Genomic DNA, 12,386 nt, shown 5'->3' on the forward strand with positions numbered 1-12,386 from the left:
GTTCGTACTTGGGTTTCGTGTTCCTTGTGAGAAACAGGCAGAGCGAGCGAAACGGAATAGGAAAAGCGAAATAAAACGGTACAGGGTCAGGTGATTTCTCACTGCTACGGTTAATGCGAAGGTTGATACGAAATATGGTCACGTTTGGTATCATTTTGATCGCAGCAATCTCAATAATACAACTATACTGTACTTCGTAATGGTATAACTAACTCGTGTCACTGGTTCACCTTGATATATCGATAAAAACACGATCAATTGTTTTACGCTGTTATAAACATAGGACCATGGTACCCGAATGTACTTTTCTCTTGCGTTTGTCAAGTGTCCGCTGAAAGTTCGCTCTGCAAGCGAACCGGTTACGAACAGCTTGCAAATAACCGAGGGACATATTGGAACATATGGAAATAATTAAACGCTCGAGTCTAATTTGCATACTGCTCGCGATTAGTTTCACGAACAGAGGATTTGTCGTCTGTAGTGTTCGCGAATCCGTTCACCACTGTGCTCCGATATGCACGCGGTATAATACGAACCAGCAAATTTGACAAAAGCAGCGTAAAACAACGTCTCAAACAGAGAACATAAAAAGCAGCAGATACATGCGTTTGAACGCCAACTAGGCATAGGATAGACCCGATATTAGATCCTTTTTCGTGTGCCACGTTTTAAGCGTCATTTCATCTTCTCACCATTTTCACGTCACATCCAGCTTTATCGATGCCAATATAAAGTATATGTGTTTAAGTTATTTAGTTACGATTTAGTTACATATGCATGTACGTACTTAGTGCTCGCTTTAGAGACCACAGACAACGAGACGAGTCTGAACGCTTATCTCTAGGTTGATATGAAAATTTGACCAAGGGAAGAGGGAAAAGCTAGAGTAAGTGAGATACCGATATCCGACACGAGAACACGCGGAATGCAGTGAGACAATGTAATTATAACACGCGCGATTCGAAGCTCACGCCGAGATTCCATTTACAAAAATTGGTGGGAACAGCGGCGGAAGCTAAAGTGGGTAAAAATCCGGACGCTAAAGCGGACACTTTCGTAATAGAGGTTTGAATAGTTATGTTAATTACAATTACAGACGAGGTACATATAATTTACTCTGCTTTTCTCTCGTAACCTTTTCTCTTTTTTCTTTTGTCTTGTTCTTCTTCTTTTTTTCTCTTCCCTTTTCTCTTTACTCCTCTCGACATTTCTCCTTTCTCCTTCTGCTCTGTTATCATAATACACGTAACTACAATTTTCTGGCCAAAAATATTATTTCAATTCGAATTGAAAAGCTAATACGAAGTGAAAAATTAATCAATTTTGTTTCATGAAATTAAATTAATGATACGTATATTAAATTTCTATAAGAGCGGGTGTAGCCACGTTCCAAATTCATAAATATTGCTCGGCCAAATTATATTAGCTCGCGTTAATATGTATAATTAGCGTTAGCAATTATTATCAATAAACATATCGAACAACGTTACGGAGAAGATTGTTTCGTATTTCAACGATTCGAACGAATCATACGAGGCAATGCAGAAATAAATGTATTTCATCAAAATAGGATCCATCGGATATAATACACTTTTTCTAGCGAGATAAAAGCTGTTTTATTCCATTATTATAAAAATCTGAAGCTTTTCAATTCACACGATGCTCTTCCTCTTCGGAGCTTTTATCGCCATTCCGAAATCTTTCGAACCGAAATTGCGCTATTTGCTTCAGTTATTTTACCTTCGCCAAATGCAAGATCGACGTCTCATGCAGTTTCAGCTGCACTCCGAGCTATTTTTTAAATTCCTATAAACAAATCTTTTTTTGGAAGAGGAATTTGCCTCCTCTACGTGGTTGCACGATATCGGTAACAAACGAATAACAAACAAACAGCATAATTAATAAGTGCTGTACGAAGCTGGATCTCTGAAAATCGCTATTAATTTCCAGACAACCTAATTATAGGAAAAGAACGAACAAATTATCGTGTCTTCCGTTTTGTGAAAGACTTATTCTTAATAATTGTTAAGGTTCGTTCACAAAAGTAGCGTTCGGTAGCTTTTTCGCGATGAACGCTTAAAGATACACATTTAGATATAACGAATGAATATTGGCACGAACGATACATAGGATGTATTTAGTCTGTTTCTGTAATGGCGAGTCGAATCTAGTCGAGCGTAAAGTTAATCAAATCGCTACAAAGTTATAAAGAACTCTAGCGGAAGATCTTGACAGTCGATGTTCACGCTGAAAGACTATGGGAGACGATTTCAAGGATTTAAGGTTCGAGGCTATTAAGAACGTTGGGGGAAGAGAATCGGAATGGAAATCACGGGCGTTCGTTATTAATAACACCGAACGAACATTGTGAAAGGCGGTAGTTTTCGTTGACTTAAAGGACAAAAAATGCGATGGATGTAAATCTAAAAGCGCTAGTAGAGATTCAGATTATGCGAGTGTACCTAGTTCGAGAGAGAAATGATCCAGTTGGATTTATGGAAAATCTCATCTCTGATCTAGACGTTATTTCCGCTGGTTGATTGGATATCCTGCGACCCGATTTACAAAAGCGGCAGATGTTCTTGGACATTTCGAGGCTAAGATTATTTTCTCCAGAAAGAGACTCGAGGAAAGCGAAGAGGAAGGAACGTGGCCAAGAAAGGAGATTACCGACACCCCCACTTGCTTCATCATGGTTTCAACATACCTATTACGCCAAGTCACAGACACTCAACCACGTAGTTTCCTCGCGTTTAAAGACGTTTTATTAAAACAGCTATGCCCGAGATTTTACATCGTTGCCAACCTAGTACAAAAAGTTGTATTTTTATTAGATGTTCGATAATCTTGAAACAGCTTGCAGTGTATTAATAATCGAAAAAGGAATAGTTGACATTTTCCTTTTATCAGGGAAATGCAAGAAGCTTTGTCCATGTCTATCATTCACCCAGCTGAAGATGATCCACCTTAGTAAAACCCTCTGTGTAAGCCGCGTACACACCCTCGAGGGTGTTGGGAACTCTCCATTATACCGACCGGCGTCATTTTCTTTCGTGCAAGTCCCGACTCCTTTATCGCGTCTTGCGCCGTCGTCTCGACAATCGGAAAAGGAAAATAGACTAGGGGACAGCAGCAGTAGCAGCAGCAGCAGCAGCAGCAGCAGCAGCAGCAGCAGCAGCAGCAGCAGCTGGTAAGATGAAAAGAGAGTTGGACGTATAAACGTATAGACGGTGGAGGAGACAGGATGACACAGATCGAGGAAAAAGGAATGAAAAGTAGCGAAGAAACGAGAAGGAAAGAGAAGGATAGCGTGACATAAGAATACGACATGGAAGGAGAAAGGAAGATTCCGCACTTCTTCTCTCTTTTTCCTTCTCTCGAGTCGAGATTTTTTTTCGCACAGACGAGACGCGACGCCAACCATCCCGTGGGGCAGGAACAAAATCTCGGACGATGCTGTAGAACGTAGGCGATTGCGCAAGTGTATCTCGATGGGAATCTCGAAGAGCTGGGTAACGGAGATCCGGTAATAACGCGATGGGATTGCGCAGATCAACAATCTGTGGGATTCCGCGAGAAATTTCTTGAAAAGAGACACGCTCCGGTGAATCGTATTCGCATTCGAGGCTGACGAGTAACGCGGCCCGCTTGAATCCTAACTCTCTCGAATCTACCTCGGAATAAGGATACGCGCTCGTTTTCTTCCAGTTAACGATTTCATACTTACCATCTGCAATAATTATTTCGTACTTTGTAATTTACATCGTACACTTTTCGTCTTATTTACACGAGCAACACGAAATTTAGCAATCCATTTTACGTAAGTACAGCCAATGGCTGTGTGTTAGCCGACCCACCGTCTGCACCGGATGTGCCACTAGCATTGTCCGTTACCACCATCGACATCGGTGCAGTTTCAGTTAGCATGGTTAGTAATCATTAGATTGGTAACGCCTCGGCTGAAATCACGCCGCTACACGAAACGTTTCATGGTTATCATCATTGATATCCACCATACGCTTGTATTTTCGTTCCTCATTCTGTTGGTCGGTGCGTGTCGTGTTAGCATTCATCGGTTTCAACGTAATACACGGAACGTGCGCCTAATGACTTATTATTATCAGCGATGGGAAGGAAAGGAAAGGAAAGGAACGAATGAAGTTGTAACGGATCGGTATCGGTCTTCTAATGTATATGATTGATATAATGATAGGACCGAAGAGACGGGGGTATAGAGAAAGATGGAATAAGAGGGAAAAGCAGGAGCGGATCGCAAGAAAGTTAAAAATTGACGCCATTTACATCGTAATTGTTTTTCTTTTCTTATTACGCGATTCAATTATCGGGTTAATAATAATTCGATATTAAACGATGTTTGTTAGTTTCATACTTATGAAACTGTTCCTCGTCGGAAGTGAGCTGTTTGCTTGAAGATGTTGTTAATGATACGACGTGAATTTATTTATCTGTACGTACGATGTACGATTTAGATAACGGGATCATATGTACAAGTATCGAACAAATCCTATTTTTATTACTAGATTTTCAACGAAAAGAAAAAGAAGGTTTGCGATAAATTAACGAGCAACTTGGTAAAAATGAGAAGGATTAAACGGAAACATCTGCAACTGTTACGAAAGAATCGATATCATTTCCATGCAATCTCTATTCAATGAGAGATTGTGACGCTGGAAGAAAGAAGACGATGCGACCTTTACACGATTATGTGCGACGAACATAAAACTTTCCGATAGGGTTTTTCGTAGGAATTCTCATTTCAGAAGAGTAACGTAGTATTACAGCTCTCGATATTGATCCTCGTATCTTATTCGACCAAAGGAACGAATAAATTCTTCAGGACTGTAGATAATCTGGTAGCACCTGTGGAAGCTCTTGTGGTCGAAGCAATCAATGCGCTTTTCTTTCGGAAAGACACATTACGCGATTCTTCCTTACAAAGAGATGGCAATAGTGCTTTATTAAATTCCTTAAACATACCTTCCACGTCCTTTAAAGTGCCTCTTCTGCATCATGGAACATTGATTCTGCCTATGGTTTTCAGACAAGAACACATTCTTGAATTTTTAATATTCACTGATCGACAGCCTGAGGTCACAAGCTCGTATCGAAGATTGATATTTAATATAAAATTAAAAATAACTTTACAGACTTTAATAATCCGTCATATTTTGTACTTGTAGTATGTACATAGGGACAGAGATGCTCGTACAAATACTTCTCGTATTTGTATCGTCCTAACTTTTTGCTTCCATAAAAACCTTTACATCAAACGTAGAGGAATTATACGAGAAGCTATTTAGTCGGAAGCTTTAAATATAAATATAAGAACTTTTCTATAATAACAACATCTTGATATAACGATACTAAAATTAAACTCAGGATTCACATTATAAATACGCATACATTCGACATACGTACCTGTGCATACCTATACATACGTAAGTATCCTGATTAATTCTCGAATCATAACACGAAAATTGAACAAGGAAAATACTGTTCGCGTTTATCAGATGATTCGTTTGCGTTTCTCTTAGCGCGAATGGTTTTGATGTTCGTAAAATTCGAAAGAGTGAGACGATGAGCAGAAAGTAGAGGGAAGTTCTGGACAAGGAACACAGCCAAGTTTCACAGAGGTTACGCAAAGGTAGAATAGGTTTGGATTCGAGGTTCGAAGTTCAGCCGGCGATTAATATTTGCAGACAATGGGCAGCATATATTTCCACGGCGCCCCTTCGTCGTCTCTTACCTTCTCGTTCTTCCTTCCTACGATCTGAGAACGTTTTGGTATGCGAACACAAATATGCAAACCGATCTCTGTGTGCGATCCACGCTTGGTCCTTACACCTGCGGAGAGCTCGCGAGTGTGTCCGCCACTATGTCCATGTACGTGTCATGGCACGTCTGCTGCTTAACGTACGATGCAAGTTTCCTTTGTTCGGTTGAACTGCGCGAGTACTTCTCTTTCCTTCGTCCCCAACCTCTTCGTTCTATAAGAGAAAGGTGTCTTCATAGACAACCACTGACGACCTGAACCTTAAATATCTGGAACGACATCGAATCGCGCCGCGCCGGCCACTTTTCGAACGGCTTTAAATCAGAAAGTTTCCAACCATGGCCACCGTACCCTTAGCGAGCAAGTTGCTGGATTTCCTGCACATTTACCGCGACACTCTTAAGACATCCTTAAGCAGGGAAAGTTGAAGCTTTTTCGTTTAATAACTATCCAGTAACGCGTTTTGCTGGAATCTTCAGCTGGGCCTAGCCATTTCCAGCAGAGCGCGAACGACCAGTTTCCTTTAGAACGTTCGTTGATAGAAAGTTTCTATCGATCTTCTATTAGAAAGCAAGCAAAAGCAACGCGATTTTTCGAGCAATTTCTGTACACACGTACAATAATGCCACTATACCGTATATTGTACAGGGAAAAAATTGCTGTTCTCCTCATAGCTGGATAAGATTATTTGTTATTTTATCATTTCTCGTTATTGGTAAGGGAGACTATTTGTTATTTCATCGTTTCTCGTTATAGCGAAATAAGTAGCGATAAAGAAGCAGGCAGGGGAGAAGGCAGGCCACAGTTACAAACAGTAGATGCGATTCGTTGCTGGATTTGTTCGCTTTCGTGCGAATGTTCCGCGAAAGTGGGCGATTGTACGCGACGCCAGACCGGAACGTACAATACAAACAACAATGCGCAATCAAGTAGTTGACGGCTGACGTTCGCATTACCATACTATTGTGGAACGCTTGTGGCGGTATTTTGGAATTACCGCACCGCTTCGTGAGTGATTGTCCATCGTTCAGCCGCGAGTTACAGTCTCGAAAACGTCGCCTTCTTTCTTTCTTTCTCTCCTTTTTTCATTCTTCTCGGCAAATTTTAGTTGAAACCGCTTGCCTTTATTAAACGCGTACGTATTAGCACGCATTTCCGTGAAATGTATTATCTTAGGAAGGTCTTCAAATAATTCTCATCCATTTGGATGTGCTTGCATAGTGTCACGGTAAGCGACGTAATTCAACGAATGAATATCTAATTTCGTTAAAACACACGGCTTCTATCGTCGGATTGAACGAAGTAACGATATATATGTGTATTATTATTCCGCAAAACGACGTAGATGGATAAAAAAAAGTCTCGAGGAACGCTCCGTGGAAAGAAATAAATATGCATGTGTGTCACTACGATACTCGTGAAGTGTTTCACGCGAAAGAAACGATTTTCATTTTGAATATGTATTTCTTTTGAAGAGGAGGTTTCAAACGGTGGAAGTCGACTATCTCGTAAATAAGTTTATGCTGCGATTATTTAATATTTAAAGTAATACACATGCATACGTGTATTAGCTTACTCATTAATTAGCAATATTACAGTAAAATCGTATTCAGGGCTACTCTATTGTATCGAGGTAACTTAAAATAGAATTATAATAGGTATATACATATATCGTATGTATATATATATTTATAAACGCGTGTCTCGGTGATATACATATTATGAATTGTTTAAGCATAAATGACATAAAGACTATGGCAGCTATATATATATATATGTATAAAAATTCTAAAATATGGAACAAGGTATTATACTATGTATAATGCACAGAGCAGGTTCGTGCATGTACGTGTCTGTAGCGGTTACGTGTGTACAAGCGAAGGTGGCCACATCATGCTGACCTGCATGCACAGTTCCGTATAACTCAAGGAGAGGCCATATTTTTCGAGATCATCCAACTTCCGAGGAAATTGAACCATTCTACGGTGTATATTTTACTAGACGCCTTCGCAAACAGCCAAGCTCGTCGATATACATACATATATGTATGTACGTTGTTATACACAGCTTCTTTTACCGTTTCTTCCTAAAGTTACTTTCTGAGCCTTTTTCTGTTTCACAATTTGGAAAACAGACGAAGAAACGACGTCGTACATATGTAATTCCGAAAGAGAGGGTGGAGAGTGTGGAATAAATTTGGAAACGGAATAAAATTTAAAATGCCATTTAAACCAGATTTATTTAGTAGTTTAGAGTCAACGGGGAAAATTAAAGAAAAACAGAATCCAGAAAAAGCGAAACGGAGAGGCAAGACTTTCGTTTCACGCGTGCCTTAAATTCTCTTTCCCGCGTTTGCAGCTGTATCTCTTATCGCTTTCGCAACTGAATTTATGCTTTTGCTGAAAAGAACACGTAATTTCATTGAGAAAATCTCGATGCAACAGATCGAAGACTCTGAGACTCTGAGAGTAAAGGAGTCTAATATTTTTAGTAATACGCGTTATCCGTAATAAAGAGATACGGATTCGCGTTTTTACATGTTTTTCATTTTCTACGTACCATAAATTTGATTTTGAATCCATTCAATGTTAGGCTTTGATGTCACGACGTGTAACATTACTAAAAATATTGGACGCTTTTAATATCCTGGTAAGAATCTTTCGTTTTGATCATCTTGTATCAGGCTTTTGTGAAGCGCTGATAGATCGACCTTTGGTAACAAGAAAAATATTCTTCGGAAAAATATCTAACAATAAACGCCAAACATAGTTCACTATGCTTTTACGCGTGAAAACGTTTGCAGGTATTCAGCAACTGTTAGCGCGGTAATCATCCGTCAGCAGTTTTCTCAAGCTCTTCGAAAGTCCGTCTTATATTCGTCTGTGTTTTCAGCCGTTAACGAATGCAGAAGTATCGCAATAATACTTAAGGCAAACAAGACTGAATTTAAATGTTTGCGCAGCTAGCAGAGCCGAAGTTTTCATTTCGTTTACACTAGCAAGTTGTTCCAACATGAGAAACACGAGGGTGACAAACTTTGCTTCCGAGCGCTGCAAACCTAGATGAATGAAATCCATGCGATTGCTCGTTAAATATTAGTAATCATAACCGAGCAATTACGTTAACTTCTTACTTTTAGCTCTGTAACATGTGTATATCCATATACACGTGCGTGTGTATTAATCGAATTAAAATTATGGACAAGGTGCAAAGAGCTGATTCAAGTCATATTTTGTCTATATTCCGTTGATTAAGTTCACTGACGTCTAAATTCTTACTACCCTTTGTTTACCTTTCCTTTACTATCCCTATACTATCCTTTGTTTACCAATTGCAAATTAATTCAATGACCGAGCTGCTTGTACATGTACGTCTATTTATCTAAATACTTGGGAACGTTCGAGGAGAAAATATCAGAAAATACGTAATACGCGTCCATATGAATATTAATATCGTGTAATCATACGGTAGGCTATGTATACGTTTCGGTACATCTTATAAATATGTACTTACGTAGAAAAAAGTTACGTGTCACTTAACGCGTATCTTTCTTGTAAAACGTTGCTAGTGTCTTACAAGAGTACTTACTAGTACTTCTCAGTGTATCTTAATAGTGGCTTACTGTTACGAATTTCTACTATGTAAAACCATTGCCTGACAGGTTCATCCGCGCATAATCTATGTATACGAAGATGACACAGGTGTCAGGATAATAAAGTCATTGACATTAACAACGAAATGAACGGAGAGAGATAAGTGGAGAATAGTTTGAATCCCCATCAGCGTCGTGCTTGATATCGGTCAACTATATCGCTGATACATTTATAATAGCCTCAGTGACCGACTGTTCGCTGCTCGAATTACTAATTCATCTTCAGCAATTCATCTTCCTTACACGCGTTGCGTAAAATAATTACTATTTATATCGGAGTAGTTGCGATAAATTTCAAGAACGCGAGAGCAACGAGACACAGGCTATAAAACGTCACAGTTAAATATCGAAATAACAAGAACGATTTATCGACACGATCGTTGCTTATCGTCGCTGAGATCGAAGCTAGTACCGTGGCAAAATATTTGTCTTGGTTCTGCTACGCCATAAACGACGTACTCGCGTCAGCGTCGGTTTCTTTCGTTACAAACATCGTACCACGAGAGTAATATCGTCGCGCGAATTCGAAACTCGTAATTTCGCAAGAGAAATTTCTGATCGTGCCTGAACAACATGGCAATAATTAAATCTCGGAAGCAGCACGGTACTGAGCATCCATCGGCGAATGCAGGCTTTATCGTCGCCGGCTGCCTAGGATATTGAACAACAACGGCAATCTATCCGATCGAATATCCAAGCCTGCTTCAATGAACGACGCGACGCGACGCGACCAAGAGTCGGGGGCAAAGGTTGGCGAGCGACGAATAGAGGGAGGGGGATGGCCCGCGATCAAAAGCCGCGCATGCAGGATCTCTCTGGATAACGGCATTAATTGAATCGGTATCGGACATGCCGTGGTCTCGCGTTATTCTATTACCGAAGCAGCTATTGTCTTCCGTGGTTTATAGTCATCCCTACCATCCCCTCATTGCCACATCCACCCTTCGTACCCGACGTTTCACACCTCAGTTGATGTCTCCATTACGTTGCAACTCATCTTTCTCCTCTCTTCCTCTTCTTTCTGCGGTTTCCTCGCTGCTCGCACGAACCTTCAAGCAGAACATTACAAGATTACATTTATTTTATATATTTAAAAAACTGTTGCGTAGCGAATCGCGTTTTCGACTTGTCAATTTGCTCCTTGAGGAGCGTGTGCCTAAAATCCGTGGCAAAATGTAAACGAGCATGCTCGTCAGACACGGATCATGTGATTATTATTATCTATTGTACGTACATTATCCACGTGTAAATGACCATTATCTCTGTTCTTTATGTTATATTTTTTATTTCGCAGAAATTGTATTAAAAGCTTGTGAACGGAAATTTGCACGCGTACGTATTTACCATACGTTACGTTGCTCTGGAAGTTAACTACTTTGCACGTAGGTACAGTATGCGTAACATCCTTCCACGGAATCGTTTCTGGTTAAACCTTTAATTACATCCTGTGAAACACTCTGTAGATCGTTGTGGTGTGCGTAGCACTCGGTACTAACGTAAGCGCACTCATCTCCGTTAAAGCTTTCGTAATTTCCGATGGTAAGGTGGTGTGGCGGTATCGAATAGTGACATTTCGTGGGAAAAGCGGTTGTGAGCCGCTAAGAGGATTGTGAAACACTATCAACCCTTGCGAACAATAACCGCAAATCGCCATCTATTATACGAACGCATTGTCTTTTCCTAACATTCTCTTCTCACCTTTCTGCCTCTAAATTCATTACTAATAAACATCTTTCTCTGTCGAAACACGACTCTACCATCTTAGTTCGTGGCCAAAGTCAACGAAAATACTGCGAAACGAATTCTTAACAAAATTGCCTGTAACATCTTATCGAGTGAAACTGACGTTGTAACTCAAACACAACTCCGGTAACTCGATTATCCTGTGAAAGGTAACCGTAGATATTATCAATAAAGGCAATATCATAGTACCTTATCGTTAATTATACAGGTGTAAAATCGATTATTGGCTCGGCAACTAAGCGATTGCGGATTTTGTCAATAGGCGGTCTTGGCACATTCTTTTGCTTCGTCAACGTGTTCAAAGCACCTCGTCTATTATTTATTAAAAAACAAAGTATAATTTAGTAACAAAAATTGTATCGACTTGTTATTTAGTTTCGTTTCCATCCCAATTTAAAAATGAAAGAACAAGACGCGTATTTCGGACATATTTTATTGTATTATTTCCGAAGAGGCAAAAATCGCAAGCACGCAAAAAGTTATGTGTCGTATATGAAAATGAAACTTTGAAAGAAGGGCAGTGTCAAAATTGGTTTGCCAAATTTCATCGAGTACTAAGTCAGACTAAAAAAAAAATTTATGCTACGGTTTATATGCGTCTTTGCATAAGGAATCACCGCTTGTCCATTGTATTTTTATTATACTTGTGCCTGCATACTGTATACTGTATGTATAGGCATAGTATGTATGTACAAAGTCGCAGGAGGATGGTTTGCGTGCATAGTGTTGCTCGGTTCAGTCGAGAGTATGATATCAGATGGAATACAAGCATTGGCTAGACCTTCGGATTAAAAAACAGAGATGCTTAATCGACGAAAGAGTCAGCGAAATGTAACGCGATTAATTATCGTGCAACACGTACGGTTAATCGTTAAAACCGATTATTCGATATTCGTTACACTTAATTGCTTTACAAAGTGATTTACAGTTGACAATTAACGAGTGATAACTCGTTACCGAAACAAAAAGCAAATGAGATATTAAATTTTATTTATCGCGGAGAAACACGTTTTAAAAGCGTGTAATTATGCGATGTAACGGGAAGTATTAGGTCGTCCGAAAAGATTTTTTCATTTCATAAGGAAATAATGGATGCACAATATCTTTCGTTTTATATTATTTTATCGAATTTTATCGATCCATTTTGTTCTATCAAAATAAAGATCACAACGTTCGACAGATTAAGTTTCATGTCTG

At 39.5% G+C, this 12,386-nt stretch overlaps 1 protein-coding gene across 2 annotated transcripts in view; it reads right to left on the reverse strand.

The window, feature by feature from the left end:
* Nucleotides 1-9,971: 9,971 nt before the first annotated feature.
* LOC117215385 (ATP-dependent helicase brm-like) overlaps nt 9,972-12,386 on the reverse strand; it is a 41,817-nt gene continuing 39,402 nt past the window's right edge. For both annotated transcript variants that reach the window (XM_033461801.1, XM_033461785.1), the window contains one exon: nt 9,972-10,495. The gene's annotated coding sequence lies outside the window, so the exon portion shown is untranslated. The remainder of the gene's footprint in view (nt 10,496-12,386) is intronic.

This window comes from Bombus bifarius, unplaced genomic scaffold, assembly GCF_011952205.1.
Source record: "Bombus bifarius isolate JDL3187 unplaced genomic scaffold, Bbif_JDL3187 scf7180000007973, whole genome shotgun sequence".
Lineage (NCBI taxonomy): Eukaryota > Metazoa > Arthropoda > Insecta > Hymenoptera > Apidae > Bombus > Bombus bifarius.